General features: G+C 34.8%; 1 pseudogene; it reads left to right on the forward strand.

Moving 5' to 3' along the window:
- The first annotated feature begins 1,353 nt into the window (after positions 1-1,353).
- Positions 1,354-14,361, forward strand: part of LOC149538919 (uncharacterized) — a 107,434-nt pseudogene continuing 94,426 nt past the window's right edge.

The raw sequence follows: 14,361 nt of genomic DNA on the forward strand, positions 1-14,361 counted from the left end.
ACTAATTACTCTAACACCCCCCCTTAAGCTAAGCTCAGGAGGTAAGCTAACCTAGCACAGCTATGAAAGCAGAAAAATGGGTCCCAACAACAAGGCTTGAGCAGGTACCCAATAATAAAAAATCTCTATGAAATAGAGAAATAGAGAAAACCACATGGGAAAAACTCTACTCCAAAAAGAGATAGCAAAGAATGTTCCAGAAGAAGGAACAAAGAGAGATCATGAAGAGAGCCACTAAAGCATGAAAAGCCACAAAACTTTGTAAAAAGGTGTTGATCTATAGAACCTCCATAGAAATAGAAGGCACAAATTGAGCGTGTCTATATGGTAGATGATCCATCTCACTGAAATGCATAGGTAGCCAACCACTGCAATGACCTAGTATATAGGATCACGTACTAAATACATCACTCACACTAATGAACCATCAAACCAAGGAAACATTAGAACCAACAATATAACCCCCCCTTAATGTAGATGGGGTGAGGTGACAGGCAACTAAAAAGATGGGCCAAAAATCTCCTATAAAACAGGAACCAAACACATCAAGAGTGAGGTATAAACACCTATAAAGGCATGTGTCACTAACACTGCATGAGGCAAAAGAGGAAGAGGGCACAAAACTGGCAAACAGCTATCCCCCCCATGGAACTTTATAAAATAGTGCAAGTACAACAAACCACAATGATGAAAAGCATCCCAAAACACAAGAGTAACACTTTATCTCAGTGTGTTTGCATAAAAATGCTTACAATAAATATGAACAATGATAAGAAAAAGCATAAGACTAGTACAACAAAAAGTATAAGCCAAAAAAAAGCATCTGAAGTAACAAAATCGATCTCCAGACCTGAAACAAACAAGATATCCACCAACATGCAAAAATACAAAAGGCTGAATAGAATGTACTTGGAGTATAATCTAGAACAACAACCAACATCACTAAAAAGAGCATAGAAAGAGCTTTCCAGTGATATAAAGAAGTCCAAAATCAAAGATCAGATGCTCAAGAAATGCTCGCCAGAGTCAAAAATAGAACTTTGGATTTTAACTACAAAAATAGGAAACTAAACTGCATCAAAAATAGAAAACTCCTACACCACTATCTCCATCTCAAAACTAGCTTTCTGTCACTTCTTTCGAATTGAAAAAATACCTCCATATGCTCAAGTTACGGCCAAAAAAGTGCGAGTAGGTCAAAAAGGACCTTGGAGAGCCTGCAGGTGTGTTAATGTAGTGCTGACATCAGCATTTTAAGGCAAAAAATTTGGGCAGTAAAAGGGCCATGTGGCAGAGGGTTGACTGGGTAGCTGACATGGTAGGGGCCACGTGGCAAGTGCCAAATGTAATAAAATGCCATGCGGGCTACTAAGTAGGCAGGGCCGTGAGAGGGCGGCGACTGCAGGGCAGAAGACGTCGGTGGCACTGTTGGTAGGGGTGGTGGGTGGGTGGCTTGTCGATGGCAGCCAGGCCGTGGTGGTTTTGGGGTTGTGCAACCGACGGTGGTGGCTCTTGGGCTACGTTACAATGGTGCGATGGTGGCCTTGAGGTGGCACGGTGGTGGCCGCCCAGTTGCGGCCAAAAAATAATTTTTTTTTTATTTTAAAATTTTTTTCTTGAAAATCATGTCTGTACGGCCTCCCAAGGGGTAAATTTTTTTTTGCTTAACACTACGAAAGCCAAAAAACAAAAATTATATATGAATCTTGACCGTAAACAGCCTTCTGAATCTAATGGAAGCATCCATTTAGCCTCAAACTACTTTGAAAAATAGTGACCCCCCTTTTTTCTCAGAAAAAACCTAAAAAAACACTAGATCAGATATGCTAAACCCCTTTCTCCCTTTTTCCTGAAACATCGAACAAGCTACAATAGATCTAGCTCTGATACCATGTAGGATTTGAGCAAAAGTGCATAACAAATCCACGAAGCCCAAGAAAACCCGCATGTGAAAAACTTGTCACGTAGAAGAAAAAGACAAGAAGAGGCAAGGGTTTGATGTAAAAAACTCAGACGAAGAAAATATTATTCAACAGATCTTCATAATGAAAAATACAAAGAGATCAATCCTTATAAAAGGAGATCAAAATCTAAAAAGGGTAACCTAAAGCCTTAAAAAGCTAGGTTGCACAATATAATTAATAAAATATTAATTATATGCACCTACAAGATAGCATAAGCAAACTAGAGTAATAGGTAACTTATTTAATTAAATCAAAGTGATTTAATTAATAAGTGAAAACAACTAATTACTCTAACAGCTAGGTCTTTTTTGCTTTAGGTCATCTATCTTGTCCTTTAGTTCACCAATGTAAGCTTTTGCATCTTTGTATCTGTCTTTTAGGCCATCTCTTTCACCAGTAAGGAGATCAATTTATTCAAGAGCTTCTTCAAGATTCTTCTTCAATTGTTCCATATCCATAGGGATCTTATTCAAGCTATTAAGCCCCTTTTGAATAAGTAGGCTCTGATACCAATTGTTAGAAATAGATAATATTGAGAGGGGGGTGGGGGTGAAACAATATTTTCAATCTTTTTTCCCACAACTGGATATTATTAACTACTTTAATACATGCATGAGAAAGTAAACCAATAATGTTGACCAATATAAACAACCATGCACAAAGAGAGCTCATAACACCATATTTTGTTAACTAGGGAAACCCTTGGCAAGGGAAAACCCTAGTGGGGATGAATCCCACAAGATGATTCACTATATATAAGAATCCAGCTAAGGATATTGACCTTGTTAGGAGTCTATGAAGAATGTATAGTGTCTTGAGTCCTTTTAAGAGATTAGGCTTTGTTAGAAGCCTCAACCCTATTAGGAGTTGCTTCGACCCTGTTAGGAGTTGGTGGATCACATACAAATGTGTGCAAGAAGAGCCCATTGCCCTAACATGAAAATATACAATAAGTTCTTCAAGAGAATAGATATACATACAACACTAGATCACTTGCTTTACTTTCTAGTTCTTCTAATTATCTGTTCTTTATACAAGGGGTAACTGCACATACATCAATTTGTATCATATCTTGCATCACATAACATTACTTCACATCACATATCACAATATCACATTCATATTAACTTTGTAATTGAAGTTATTTAATTATATAAAAAATATTAATAAATTCTTCCTTATTTAGCTCACATATAATCCTTAGAGTTGGCTCAACAAGATTTAGTAATCAAAACAATTCGGCAAGTCGCACAAGTCAATTTGCTAACATGCTCTGTTTTGTAATGTGAGATAACTGCATAATTATTTCCTCCATAACTTGAACCAGTTTCTCATATGGACATGTGCACTAGTATGCATCATCAGGATGATGACATGCATCTATGGTTAACTACACAAGAGAATATTCCACTATCAACAAATCTTGTCATGTTGTTGTAACATTGTCCAATACTTAGATAATTTTCCTTCACTAGATAATCATAACTAAAACTGCAAAACATATGTTGCCATAAATGACAACCACATATCTCACCTTATTTTATTGATTGGTCATATTACCAAAAAGAGGATCGAGATCAAAGAGGATCAAGTATACATAAAGAAAGAGGTGATCAAAAATCTAGCAGAGAGGTGCTAATTGAAGGATCAAGGCTAAATTATTCTAATAGGTGAATCAATAAAAATCTTTTAACTGAGTAGTCTCAATAGGCTTTTGTAAATCCTTTATCAAGGTGCTTACTTCATTGTAAGTTGAATTTATTTAACTAGACACACTTCTAACATGGTGTTAAAATCCTTTAACAAGGAAAGATCTAACAATCTTTGTAAGCCTTTAATAGGGAAAACCTTTCATAGGGTAGATCATAGTTTATGATCAAACAATGGTAACCTTCATTGTATACACTTTACAACTATAGTAGTGAAGATTTGTGGGTGTCATCCCCACCCTAGTTTTACCTTCTCATTGGAGGGTTTTAGGTAATCAAATATCTTGTGTCATATGTGTTGAATGATTTTTTTTCATGCTATGGATGAATATGTTTAGTTTGGTATTTCAATTTATATGCAGATTATGAGATGGATGTGTGATGAATGTCCCCCCTCCCCCAAAGTTTACTTTTTCTATTATATTTTGAACAAGATGGATCAATATATACCTTGAATTATTCTAGAAACTTTCTCACTCCAATCCCTTATTGATGATGGTGGTAGATTGAGGTACAATTGAATGTCATTTCTCACAAAGTGTAAGGGAAAAGGTGATATATCATGTTCATATGCTAAATTTGGTTTTAATTATAGATTTATTTGAAAATTTTAATATGATTCTCTATTTTTTGTGATTCTCCATAGATGAACTATGGGCAATTTTTTTTTGGATTTTTGGGCAATTTGTGTAATGGTCTAGTTAGGTTCAAAGGTGAACTTTAGGCATTGAAGAAAGACATGGTGCATAATGATGGGAATGTTTGAAGTAGAATGTAGAGTAGATAATGATGATGGAATATGTAATGTGAATGGGTGGATTTCTTGGTATCCCTTTATCACTATTATGCTTATGAAAGTGACCAAGTTCTAGGAACTTGTGTTTATTTTGGAAATGTGCACCTCTATAGAAGCACACTTTCTCAAAATAGAGCACCTATGCACCTTCTGATAGTTTCAGATAGAAATTTTTTGAACATCTAAAACCTCAAAATTTCAAAACAAGAAGTTGTTTTTCTCTTTTGAATGGTATGAGGCCCTCCTTCTAGCACCACTTCTATTGAGTTGTTATTTTGCACGATGCTTAACAATAGGAATCCTTTTGAACTCCTCTCTTGAAAAGCTAATCTATGATCAACTCCAATGTTCTAAGTGATCTTGCAACCTAATAGAATCCACTCAATTGAAGAAAAATGCATTTTTTTAGAGGAAGGCCTTTGTTGGTTCAAACTAATTTTGGATAAGATGTTTGATCTAATATTTTTAAAAGTAACCATAAAAGAGATATATTTTTGGTATTTTCTATTTTATGATGAATCCAAATTATTGATCCAGCTATATGAATTCTTATTTTAACCAAGTGTTAGCAAAGTAAATAAAAAGATAAAGTAACAAGAGGTTGAAGCAAATAACTTGAAAGGGAAATTCTTGATGAACATAAACCACAGTAAAACACATCTATGAGTTAAATTGTCGAAAAAGATCAGGTAGGAAACCAATGCAAATAGGAGAAACACTTGCTCAATTCCACTGATGCAACCGTCGATGGGAACTCAATAATAACTAAAAGATGTTTCACTTCTCATTGCATCAAAAGGCCATGGAAAGTGCACTCATGTGAGACAAGAAGCTATGCAAGAACAATAATGTGATCTTTTCTCCAACTTGATACATAAGTGAAATTTGTTAACATGAGGCAAATACAAGAACTAAAAGATTGCACAATCAAATCAACACAACAAAACCATTGGCTCCATTATTATTCATGAACATCCATTCACAACACACTCTCGAAAGAATAAATACACTCATAATGAGACCACAAATAGCATATATTATTGCATCAAAATAATGGCCTTAAGTACATATTGCATCCATGTATTTATAAGAAAACATATCCTCTTTTGTGTTAAGAGTGAGAGTTCTTAAAATGTAAACAAATGTTAAAAAACTAATAAAACAAACCTAATTATATACAAGCTAACTCCCTAAATGGTGCTAGGTAGGTCTCCACCCTTTTTTATATCAATTAATGGGTGCATGATCCTTTACATGACTTGAAGCAAAGAAAGAAGAAGTAGATAAGAGGAATGAAGCTACAAGAGGACTTGAGAGTCACTGGAAACTCTAAAAATGGAAGCTTGAACTTCTTTGGGTGTTTCAAGGAGTTGAACTATCATTAGAATGTGTTTCTAGTGCATGGAAAGTTCTAAATTAGGAACTGGTAGTTAACTGTCAGTGCACAGTTACTTCTTCAAAATTGTTAGGGCACCTTCGTGAATAGCACACCTACGCACCTTATGCACCTTGCACACCTTGCATACATGTGTACCTACACACCTTTAGGGAATTTTTGCAAGGTGCTTAATTCACCAAAAAATCAAAGTTCTCTGTTTTGAAAGTAGTTTGTGGGTTTTTCTCAAATGAGGTCTCAGAGCACTCTTGCATACTTATTTTGCCATTTTTGATTATTTATACCCTCTTTATAGCCCAACATTGTCATAGAATTAAACTCTTTCTACTTCTTCTATCTAAACTCCCAAAGTACATGTGTTGAATCTTATAATTAATAGTTTCAAAAGATGATGCACTTGTTCTGTTTCATGTGTTAAAAATCTATATCTTTGATCTTTAGTGTAAATTCATGAATCAAAACTTATGTGTGACTCCTTAGAAGGTGAAGGTTAGAGGAGATCTCTATTGTTATTAATAATGAAGATGTTATGATAATTTGTGTGCTTGCACATTATGTGCCACACCTTTGTGTTATGTACACTTGCACATCTTCATGTTAGGCATATCTTTGTGCACTATGACTAGGTGATCTAGATTTTCTAAAATGATCAAATGTTTGAACCTTTTTCATATCTTTTTTAACAAGCTTTTCAAGGCCTTTTAAACGTTCTTTTTCGAAGTTCTTCTGCTCAAAATTCCAAGTTGAAAGTTTCATTGGTCCTTAAAAATAGGAAGTTGAAGGCTCACTATTTTAGGGAATGAAACTAGATTTTTAGTTCTTTCCAATAGTGTAAACAATTTTGAATTTTGAGTTGTAGGTCAAAATTTATGACCTTGACAAGTTATCCAATACCATGCACATGCAATACCTAGCGCACCTTGGCAAGTGTGCTAATTTTCCTTGTAAATGTCAAAATGCACACCTGTGCACATGCATATTATGGCATCTTATTAGTAGGGGAGGGGGAAAGTGCACATTGAGAAAGTGGGGGTGAGGTGTGTATGTCTGCATGTGTGCACTTTGAGCACAATAAAGTCCTAAACTTGATCTTTTACCCGTGTTTGACTGCCTGACCCTTCTTGATTAGAGACTGAGGTTTAAACTAGACCTAGGATAGGGTCCAAAATGACTAAGGCTTTAGACTAGATGCCTCATAGGGAATTTAGAAACTAGGGGGGGGCCATTTTGAGACTTAGAATGGGACGTGCATTCTGAGGCTCCAACAAATGGGAAGAAATGACAAAAGGATTTCTTCATCAGCAAGAATTTTTTCAACATGTTTCAAATGACACCTGAATTCTAAACTTCAAGCAGCTTTCAAGTTCCTTGATAATCAAAACTAGAGAATCTTGAATCTTCAAGCTTAATGTGTGCTCAATGTATTCATTTCCTTTGATGTATCAAAGTGTAGTCTATCATGAGCATCTAGGAACTTGGAAACAATCTTTAACTCCATTGGTTCATTCATCAGGAATCCTCATAAAACTTGTGTATCAATCACTGTTTGACCAGATGAGAGAATCTATTTTGAGGGATCTAATTCTACATTTTAGGTTCTTAGTAACCTCTTTTGATTCTTTTTCAAGGAGCTCACACATTTCCATTTGATTCTCCCATGAAGCAATTTGTATAGATAGTGGATAGCCATTTTGGAGTGCATATTCCCATTGCTAGATTACCCTTTTTCGCCATTTTGGAATCTTTCTAAGTTATTAACACCATCTTTCTTTTTATTCTCTTTCTGTACCGTAACCATGCTTAGACTGCATGGCCAAGGCAGTGGTATCATTTCTTAGATTCTTTCTTTAGTTTTATAATTTTGCATTCCTCTTTATGAACTTTAGGAAATTCTCACACCAAACAATAATCTTAGTAGTTCTTTGAAAAGATCCTATAGTTTGAACCAATAAGTTTGAACTATCCCTTTGCTACTATCAACCTTGATTTTAAAATACTAATATAGTCAATCTTTAAATTTGTAAAGTGTTGAGAGCCATCGATCTACAATTCTAATTTCAAGACTAAAAGTCCTTTACACCTTAAAGTAGCATCTATTTTCAATTGGTACAAGAAAAAATTTCATCTAAATGCTTTGACAAAGAAGTACCTCTTCTCTAAAGATGAGACTAGTTGGGATGGACCACATGTTGGGAATAGCCCCAACAAAACACACTGACTCCCTCACTCAAAGACTAAAAAAGAAAAAAGAAACAAAATATTAAAAAAAACAAATAAAAATGACTCAACACAAAAAAAATTAACACCTAACTAAAATGACTAAAAACCAAAAATATATATACAAAAAAACTTCAAATAAAAAGAATGTGGGGTGGTTGTTAGTAGATTTCTCATTATGTGTAGTAGTAATGAACCACCCTATATAGTCCAAAAAAATGTTGATTTGTCTTTGTACTCAAAAAAAAAAATTTTGAATAATCTTGGTTCAAATTCTAGGCACAAATCATACAAAATCAGAAGTTGTGGTAACTCTCCATGACCATGATTAATCCACAACCAAGTTCTCTTACCTGTAGCATCATATTCAAATTGAAAATCATCAAACTAAAAGGAATAATGGGAAGATATCACCTAATCTAGCGAGTCCCCCACCATAGGGGTACACTCACACATTGTAATTTCTCCTTCTGGTGGTCTTATCTAATGGTACACAACTCCACACACACATGGAAATACTAGTGTTGATGATGTATATAGCTATCAGAACAAGACCCAAAAGATAGAACATTATTTTTTCTGTCCTTATTATCACCATCATTATCCTTAAACTATGAATTTTCACCTTTAGGCTCCTTCAAACTAGAAAAATCAATCATAAGCCTTCCTTTCGAATTATAGGATTCATTAATGTCATTAATCAAGGTGTTTCCTCCTTCATGTCCCAAAGAAGCCTATTCAAAATCATACTTTCCCTCCATTATGATCTCCCAAGATAACAAGAAATTAGGAAAACTTACTTCTGAATGGAACCCAAATGGATGGATTCTACATGGCTCATTGATTACATGGTTTGATATATGTGTAGAATACCCACAAATAGATGTTTTTTTAGTCAAGCTTGAGACCAAATTAAGCACTCTATCCATCTCTTCTAATGAGATATCTTGTTTTGAGGGAGTTATCTTATCATTATTCAATGGGGAATCAATATCACAATAGGAAGCATTGATATCTTCTTCTTGATGACTTCCTTATTCAATTCTCACCAACCTTGGGATCTTCAACATTTCCATCATTTTTTGCAACTTTGATAATTTTTGCAACTCCATGGAGTTTTGGGAGTTCAAAATTTTTTGCATCCTCAAAATTTCTTGGGATATCCACACTTATTGTAGCATCTAAAGTTGAAACAATTTCATTATGTCCAACAATTTCAACAGGCTGATATGTTTGTGCTCACACATTAGATACTACATCATGGCAACTAGCACATTCCAACTCTAAATGGATCCTTTAATGGAGCTGACAATAGTTAGAAAGCAAGAGATGTTTGGATTCTATCCTTCTCCAAGATACTTCAAATTTTTCGTTATTTTATCCATAAAAACTTTCAAAACCTCATCATTTACATGTAATTCCTTCTAAACTGTCAAAGTAATATTGGTTGGAGCCTTATAATGAATTGGAGTATTATAGACCTACATGTCTAGAGGAGTGATATGTAACCATAGAGAGACATTATCCGTTAGAGGCTCTTCTCTTCTTTTCAAACTTTGTGTGTTCATGTTATTGCTACAATAAACATGTATCCCTGAGTGTCCATGCTCTTCATCTTCATTGAATGGGAACACAAACTCCTCTTGATCATCTTCATCATTTTCTCCTCCTCCAAATTTATCACATTATTCAAACACCATTGCACTAAACTACAAAGGTTGTTCCTCCATGATTTGGGGAGGCTGATTCAAAAAATCATTGTGCCCATATCCATTTTCACTTGGACTCATACCTATAATACCATTATTTGCATTGTTGATGTTACTATAAAGGCAAGAATTTCTGCTTTGATTTTGAAAATAATTGTTCTGGGTAGTAGGTTGTCTTAGATGATTGCCTTGGTTTCTTGAGGAATTAAAATTCATTTTGATGAGTTCATTGGATAAAAGAGACATCATATCCTTTATGGCCTTAACCTCTCTAGCCATATTGTTCTCGATTTTGGTAGGTGGAGAAGTATTTTGTTCAAATAATATAGTCTTTTAGGGCTCATACCCTAAGTATGTAATTGTTGGAGCAGCAAGAGCTATAATATTCAAAGTGAAGGAAGACACAAAGTTCCCTTCACCATGGGTATTTTCCCACTTTGTGAATGTAACAACCTCTTTGAAAACCTTATCAATACTACAGTGTCTCTAGGTGGGAGCCTTCTTATAAAAATAGCAATTAATAAATCTAATGTTCCCAAATAGATTTGGATCACAACCTCTTGTGATATAGTGTAAGGAAACTCCATTCTTTGATACATCCTATAGAAATGAAGATTAAAATGTGAAATAGTCTTGTAGGGATCCCTCTTAATTGAGATGAACTGATGATGTAGGATAGTTGGATCAATATAAACCTTGAATTGTTCCAGAAACTTGCTCTCAAAAGAGTTCCAATCCCTTATTAATGCAGGTGGCAGATTGAGGTACCAATTGAATGTCATTTTCCCCAAAATGTAAAGGAAAAGGTGAAATACCATGTCCATATGCTGAATTTGGTTTCATTTATAGATTTCTTTAAAAAATTAATATGATCTTATGTTATTGTGATTCTCCATTGATGAACCATGGGCACACATTTTTAATATTTTTGGTCAAGTTGTATAATGATCTAGTTAAGTTCAAAGGTGAACTTTCGGCATTGAAGAAAGACATGGTGTATACTAATGGGAATGTGTGAAGTAGAATGTAGAGTAGATGATGATGATGGAATTTTTAATTTGAATTGGTGGAGTTCTTGGTTTCCCTTTATCACTATGATTCTTGTGAAAGTGACTAAGTTCTAGGAGCTTCTATTTATTCTAGAAAAGTGCACCTCTAAAGAAGCACACTTTCTCAAAATAGTACACTTGTGCACCTATGCAACTTTTGATAGTTTGAGATGAAAATGTTTCTGAACTTCCAAAAACTTCAAAATTTTAAAACAACAAATTTTTTTTCCTCTTTTGAATGGTATGAGTCCCTCTTTCTAGTGCCACTTCAATTGAGTTTTCAGTTTGTACAATGCTTAACAACATGGATCCTTTCAAACCCCTCTATTGAAATGCTAATCTAGGATCAACTCCAAGGTTTTGGGCAACATTGCGACCAACCATAATTTTCTTAATTGAAGTTAAATGTATTTGTGTTTGTTCACAAGGAGGCCTTTGCTGGTTTGAGCCAATTTTGGATAAGAGGAAATTTTCTCTTCTTGTGTTGATAGTGAGAGCTCTTAAAATGGAAACACATGCTAAAAAATTAATTAAAAAAACCTAATTATATGCAAATTGACTCTCTAAATGGTGATAAGTAGGTCTCCATCCTTATTTATATCAATTAATGGGTGCATGAGCCTTTACATGACTTAAAAAAAGAAATAAGAAGTAGATAAGAAGAAGGAAGTTGCAAGAGGATTTGAGCTCTAGGTCAAAAGTTATGACCCTCACAAGTTATCCAATACCATGCACATGCAATACCATGGATAATGAGGTTGTCAATTTATTTGTACAATGATGAAAACGTGAATTACCTTATGTTGAAAAACCCAAAAGAGGAATCCATAAGACTCAGACTGACAAAAAAATGGGTCAACAATAGTCAAAACAGACAAGAATGTTGATTTCCCCCCACAAAAGTCAATTTTGTACACTAGTGCATCTTGTTAGGTGCTCTAGTGTGTTAATTTTCCTTGGAAATGGAAAAGTGCATAGTTGCACACATGCACACTTTTATAAGGTATGCATGGTGTGCATGTGTGACATGCACATTAAGGCATCTAGTCAGTAGGGGAGAGCAGAGTGTACACCTCTGTAGGTGTGTACCTTTGAAGATGAGCATGCCTGAGGGTGTGTACATGTGCATAGGCACATATGCACATCCTTGGAGTGGGGGTAAGGTGCACATGTGAACACTTGGCATATGTGCACACTTTAATCACAATAAAATTGATTTTTTACTTGTATTTGAATGCCTAACCCTTCCCAATTAAAGATTGGGGTTTGACCTAGACCTGGGGAGATTCATAAATGACTGAGGCTTTGGACTTGATGCCTCATAGGGAATTTAGAAACTAGGGGCCACCCATTTTGTCACTCAAAATGGGGCATGCATTGTGAGGCCATAACAATGTGTAAGGATGATAGAGTTTGAGCTAGGACACACGCAGTTGAGGAATGATCGATGATAATTTTTTGATGATGTATGTCACTGCACAGGTCTATATAGAGAGTATGTCATTAGTTACAAAGGAATTACTAGTACAGGTATTTAATAGGGTATTTAATAGAGTAGAGTAGAGCACAATATTATAACTCATAGTATGGCTTAAGGAATTATTTTATTATCAAAATAATTACTTAGCCATGATGGCCTACCATCCTAGATGTTAACCCTGAAGTCATTTTATAATTAACCAAGTGTGTCAAAGCATCAAGGCCAACTAAGCAAAGTTTTGTTAATCTGTGAGTTATAAGTAAAGATTATATCTTGCATAACTAATGAGAATATGAAATGTAATGTGAACTATTATGAAGGAAGTTTATATGATATACAAGCTTTGTATAATGTGAGATTTGGTATATGATTAGAGGATTCACAAAGTACAATAGTGAGACAACATTGTATGTGTACCTACTCTTATGGAGAAACTTATTTGTATATTGCATGTTAGGGTAGTGGGATCTTCTTGCATACATTGTAATTGTTCCACCAACTCCTAATAGGGTTGAAAAAACTCCTAATGGGGTTGAGGCTTTTAACAAGTCCTAGTCCTCTAAAAAGGGATTGAGACACTATATGTATTTGATAGGCTCCTTATAGGGTCAATATCTTAAAAAAGATTTTTAGTGGATCATCTCGTTGGCATCATCCCCACTAGGGTTTTCCCTTGGCCAGGGTTTCCCTAGTTAACAAATAATTGTGTTATGAGTTCTTTATGTGTATGGTTTTATTTATTTTTCAACATTGTTGGTTTACTTTCTTATGCAAGTTATAAAGTAATTAACAATATCCAGTTGTGGGAAAAAGTTTGTAAAATACCAATTCACCCCCACCGCCCCCCTCCCCCCCCCCCCTCTTAGTATTATCTATTTGTAACATGTAGAAATTTCTTTTTCCTTCTCTTTAATCCCTTTATTGCACTTGATGTAACAATGGCTTGGCTTAGAGAAGTGGGTAGAGAAGCTCTTACCGTAGTTGCCATGGTCTCTAAATTTGATTCTTCAATGGATTGTACATCTAGTGTTGCATCTTTATCTACCTTATTCTCTTGTTCAAAATTAGTTTTCCACAGCTTTGTTTTGGAATAAACAACCTCATCTATTTTATTTGACAATATTTGGAAGGATTTAAATCCAAAAGTTTTCTTGTTTTCATGTTGGGTCAGGGCCTCCTTGATTTCTTCTTTAGTAAAGTGTGGCATGGCACTTTTCAATGTTTGTTCTCTGATGTCTCTTTCTATTTTAATAACATTTGTCCATCTATGTGTTACTGCCTTAAGTAAGGCCTCTAGAGCTTGGATTTTTAATTCATTTGGATCATATTTCCATTTGACCACCTTCTCAACCAAAGCATCTTCTATCTGTTGTTGCTACTCCTTGCTCCTAGATTCATATCTAAAGTGTTTGAATCCAGTCATGCCACTTTCTTCCCTTACTTTTAATTGTTTCTCAAAAAATGGTGGGGGCTTCTTTAGTTCGATGTTATGAGTTTCTTCTTCTTTATCATTGTCATCCTAAACCTTCCACTTTCTCCTTGGTCACTTGGAAATTAAAATTATAGGCATAGCTTCCTTCTTAGGTGTAGCTTTCTTGGGAGTTTTCCTGCCCTTCTTTTTTGGAGGTTCTTCTTCCTCTTATTCTTCATGTTCTTCCTCCTCTTCTTCTTCATCCTCTCCTTTTCCATTTGTCTTTCTTATTGTCAAGATTCTTTTGAATATTTTCCACTTTTTTCTTTCCTCCCTTCAATATTTGAGGAATCTCTATTTCTAGAGATATTATGATTTTGGTCTTTTCATAGATGAAAAAATAAGTAGCCTTAGTATCAGTTGGCTCATTTAGTAGAGCCTTAATGATGTCCCTAATATCATCAATATTTATGTCATACCCCAATGGTTTTACCCATGCAATCCTAGGTATGATTTCTTGAATATGAGTATTATCACAGTCAACTAGGAAGCAAATATCTTGTTCATACTAATCAACTAGTTGTTGAGGAATCCTATATCTAGTTTGCATATTTTCCTTAAAATTATCAA

Source organism: Cupressus sempervirens, chromosome 9 (genome assembly GCF_028749045.1).
Source record: "Cupressus sempervirens isolate cs-2001-9-10 chromosome 9, ASM2874904v1, whole genome shotgun sequence".
Classification (NCBI taxonomy): Eukaryota; Viridiplantae; Streptophyta; class Pinopsida; order Cupressales; family Cupressaceae; genus Cupressus; species Cupressus sempervirens.